Consider the following 5,390-nt stretch of genomic DNA (forward strand, 5'->3'; position numbering starts at 1 on the left):
CCAGACTGTATCATTAAAACTAAGTACCAGTTCTAGATCCTTGACTTTAGACCAGGGGTCTGCAACCTTTTTGACCAAAAGAGCCATTTTGCTCCTTTTTCCAAAACATTTTTTTGTCTGGAGCCCGCAAAACATATTTCATAGTTTTTTATTGTTATATCAGACAAAAAATACAGTTTTTTTGCATTTATTACATGATATAAAACTGTTAACCTCTAATAAGAAACAAATAACTCTTATAAGGAGAATTAAAAATAATACACAGGCCTACTTTAAAATAAATTAAACACAGCACTTGGGGAGTCCTCTGCACATTTGAAGGAAAAAAATAATATTATTAAAATGGGCCCACTTTGAAATAAATAAAACATATAGCTGCACCCTAAAAAGAGTTAAAGGTAGGGTAGGTAAGAATGGAGAAACCAGCTCGAGTGCGCTAGAATTTGAAAGTACACAACCTGAAACAATATGCCTCTTCCTTCAGACTTTCTTACAGAGTCCCTCCTCCAACACACACAAACGCGCACATGACCAATGAGGGCACGAGATAAGTTTGTGCACAGATGGAAGGCTGACAGGCAGGTAGGCCATCCAGTTATTTTAGCCGGGCCGACTCAGATGATTGTTCGTGCTTTTTACAGCGCTACGGCTTCCAGAGATTAATTTTTGTATGTATTTATTGTCAAAGCATTTAATATATTCATTGCTATCGGGACGTTAAAAGCATTCCATGGAATATAACAAAAAGTGTTTTCTGAAATAAATTACATACCCCATTGAATTATGACTGAAGATCGTCAGCTGTCTTCCTCTCCCTTGTTGTTCCTCGATACATAAAGGCTGCACCACTGTTGACAACTTCTCTCTACATATCAAACATACCGGTAAACCAGCATCGTTTGCTGTGAAAGCATATAACTCTGTCCACACAGAATTAAATCCTGTGTTCCTCCGGTACTTTTCTTTGATTCATCCATAGTTCGCTCATCGAGCCGGGGGTCAGGTTATTCGCCTCCAAGAAAAGGCGCTTTTTTTATTTATGTGTCACAGTATCACCTCAAAATACAAGATACGAAACATTTTCAACCATGCAACAAAATATAAATAGTCCAGAGAGCTGCAGAGACTTCAGGGAGAAACCTCCGTGTGATGGACGTCCTGTCTGTTGGTTTGGAGAGGACTGAGGGTCTTTCCTCAGCGAGGAGGACCAGGCCTGATGGAGGAGCTGATACCATAGCTGATACCACCTGCACAGGCCTAGTCTGTCACTTTATTTGACTAAATGTGTTTACTTATACATTTAATAGGTTTACACCTTCTGTCCATATGTGCTTTTTATTTAAAACATTTGATTAACTTTTGGTTCACATTTCAATAAATTGTATTTGTATTTGCACTCCTTTTGTCCATTATTCTTACTGAAAATGTTAGATTACACATTCACATCTGACTGAAGATTGGCCCCATTTATTTGTGACATTGCAAACTCTGCGGTACAAAGCACAGGTGATGTGAAGCTCATAAAGCGAGGCAAATAGAAATAATCAGCTGATGGAGTGTAGATCAGTGGCGTTTTCTCCTGGAGGTCAATGGAAGCCAGGCTTCCCCTGTTTTTTTTCGGATTGTAGTTATAATTTTAATAAATAAATAAAAACACTTAGTTTAGTTTTGGAAATTCTTTGTTGTGTGTTGCTGCCGGCCCGTCTCTCCCCCATTCTCATTGAGTATTTTACAAAGAGTGAAACAGCGCCCCTCTAGATGTTATGGTGAAACAGTAGATTGCACTCACTGTTGCGAGAGGAGGCCAGCCGAAATTGGCTTCCCTTGGTGAAAAAAAATGGAGGGATTGACCAATCAGACAAGGCTCACGTCATGCCCCTGCCAACCTGTGATTAGTCAGGGCCATGCCAAGGGAAGCCAGAGGCGGCTGGCTTCCCTTGCCTCACAATCCAATCCAATCGCATCAATTTAGTGTTACAGTGACGCATCCTAAAACCCGGAAGTAAGCTGCGCTCGGTTTCCCTCGACAAAAAAGCAATGGGATTTCTCCATAGGATTTTGGAAAATAGCTCGAAATAAGGTCAGTGGAAAACAAACCTGTTTAATAAATGCACGTTTTGTTCAGTCGGATAATATCCACATGTCTACCCTACTTTTATAATTTTCGAATCATAAATCTAATCGATATAAGATAGATAGCGTCCACTCTCACCGCCGTTAGAAAGTAGCAAGCAACTGAAGCAAGTGCAATTATGGAGGGTGGAGATTTGGAGTATTTAATCAAAAATAATTGTACTAAACTTCCGCTACAGCAGCAACAACAAATACAATCTGATGACAGGCCGATGCCCAAACTGGAGCTGTGTACAGAGAGGAAAAAAGGAGCGAATCGGACGTAAGACGTTAAAGGTCTCCTGATTTAGTTTGTGAATGAATGCTTATTAGAGTTTTGTCTGGAGAGTGCGTGCGGACCTGTCGGTTAGATCAGGGGTTCCCAACCCCCGGTCCGCGGACCGGTACCGCGCCAAGTAGGAAGAGGAGCGCACAGGAGACAATCGTTTAATTGCAGACTGTTATGTTTATGTGGGGAAATGGCAGTGCATACATTATGTGAGATATATTTCAAACTCGGACTTCATTTTAAGGACATGTCGGCCAGGGGTGTAGAGCTATATGTTTATTTTATTAGCTTTTCTTTTTAATGACTGATTTTAAATGCCATTTTCTTAATGTCTTTCATTTTTTTGTAAAGCACTTTGAATTGCCTTGTGTTGAAAAGTGCTATATAAATAAACTTGCCTTGCTTTTGTTTAAGCACCGGATTGGCAAAACAGGAGAGTAAACCAGTCTGCCTTGATCTATGAATTCATGTCCGGGACTCTCAAGGTATCTGCTGCCCGCAGCTGTTTTATAGAAGGAAAACCTCCTTCACTTCATGAAATGGCTGCAGGAGGCAGCGGGACGTGTAACTCCGCTTCTGAGAAGTGCAGCACCAGCGCGCCGAGAGCTGTGCCTTTTTACGCCCCGCCTTCGCTGTGTTTACCTTCATCAGAACAGCGAGTGACTGCAGGCTGCTACGTGTTAACCACACACACCTCTACACACATCTCTACACACATCGAACTGCCCGATTACTCCCCCTTTTATTAGTTTTATGAAGGAGATGTCCAGTCACCAAGGTGCATGATGTGTGTGCTCTGCTCAGCTCTGTGTTTGTGTCTGTCCGACACCGGCATTTGTTTTCAAATGACCATGAACAGTGATTTACACACATCTGGCTAACTCCATAGGTAGCCTATATGCGGGTGTTCCCAAAATAAATTAGTTTAATCTTAATCTCGATGTAGTGCTAAATGCTGTCGGACGTGCACCGGAACGAACGTCACTATCATAATATCTTCTGAAAACAAATGCCAGTGTCACACACACACACACACACACACACACACACACACACACACACACACACACACACACACACACACACACACACACACACACACACACACACACACACACACACACACACACACCCCCTTCATAATGCGCCTTCTCCTCGTTTTCCCATCACTGGATTATCCGTAAATCATACAAACAAAACCAAAACGTTGATTTATCTGTTTTCCCGTTTTGGTTTAAAAACTGAATAACGTCGGTTTTTTGGTTTTCCGTTTTTCCGAAAAACTCATAACTCATAACATCAGCTTTTAATGTTCCTCTTGGATGTTCTTCTTGACCCTCAGAGAAGTAGAGAAGATGTTGTGTCTTTCAGGCATGTCCTTTCCTAACAAAAATTACAGGAAACATAAAACATATTATTGCAGAACAAGTGTGTTATTTATGAAAGTGGTGTGTTTGTGTGTTTAGGGGCTGTAGATATAATTATTTTGTAATTGTAAAGGTTTTTTTTTATTTCAACAGAGCCACAAAGACAATCAGATTATAAATGAACAGTATGAAGTTCATCAACATTGAAATATATGTTATTATCAAAATAATATTTAACTGTTATCAAAACGTAGTGGAACTGTAGAAGCTTGCTCGGTTGTCTCACTGAAAGAACAACTTTTACCACGTTTTTTACAGACAATATTGAGAGATAAATAGTAGCAGTTCTCACTTTGTGTTAAATATCTTTGCCTTCAATACATTACATTAGAAAGCTGACAAAGTCATATTGCTTGTTAACATCTAAAATGTAACTTTTTGCATGGAAAAAACCCTCAACTTAACTGATGTGTAGGTGATCTAGTATTTAGTATTGTTTAATGGAATACATATCAGTGTATTCAAGTCAATACTTCATTCATTTAAACCAATATCTTTCTTGATTCTTTGTACAGTATGAAAAATAGAGTATTTGTACCTGAGCTGAAGTTCACTGCTGTGAGGAGTCCAGTTCTGTCTCTCACTCTCTGGTCCAGCCTGTCTGCATCACCTGGACACCTTAAACAAACAGATATATATGTAAAGTACCATGTGTACAAACAATATCATTTCTTCTCTTCTGTTGAACATGTTGGATTGTGTATTGTCCGAGTCAGGGTCCTTTTTATTTTACTGTAACTTTGGACGTTGTGTTACCAATGCTTACTGTTTATTTGATACCCATTTGGTAATGCAATTAATAAAAACAACAAGGTTTGGGTTCGTTCTTCAGATGACTGTGACGTTAACGTGTAAGCTCGATAATGAACTCCAGCTCAACCAACCATATTGTAATATCTAACTAATCATCTTGAAATATGACATTAATAATTGTAATATACACACATCTTATTGTGAGGTTGATTTCACATACACTACTTCGACGTTAGCTTGTCTACATACTTGAGCATAGCCAATTTAAATTAACCTTAGCGATGCATACAGTTCCTACCTACATAATAAAATATCTCTCTAAGTTACAAAGATGACAGCCTCAGAAGCCGTTTGTTCTACAGTATTATCCCACTTAACGCTTAACACTTGTCTATTTCGTTTTAACCTTTATATATAGTCTATGATTTTAACTTGTAGGCTACGATTAGCATCGTTAGCACCGATGTAGCTACCACCCGATCCGTCCCCCTGCCCGATCGGTACTGCGCATGTGCGAGATGGTCCGCCATATTGGACAACTCCGGACGGCAACCCACGATGGACACTTGACACAGTGGCTTTTAGCAAAGCTCAAAAAGAAAAACCGAGAGAGATCAGTTATTGTTTTTACAACGTGACTTCACTATTATTTAACAAGTCTTTATCTTTTTTTTTTATTTAATTGTCAGAATAAGTGAGGAATGAATTTAACTTCTGTTAGACAGCCATATGCCATACATGTTTGCATACATTCACAGTAAATATTTATTCAGTATGATGGCTGTCTAACAGAAGTTAAATCCATTTCT

Source organism: Gymnodraco acuticeps, unplaced genomic scaffold, assembly GCF_902827175.1.
Source record: "Gymnodraco acuticeps unplaced genomic scaffold, fGymAcu1.1, whole genome shotgun sequence".
Lineage (NCBI taxonomy): Eukaryota > Metazoa > Chordata > Actinopteri > Perciformes > Bathydraconidae > Gymnodraco > Gymnodraco acuticeps.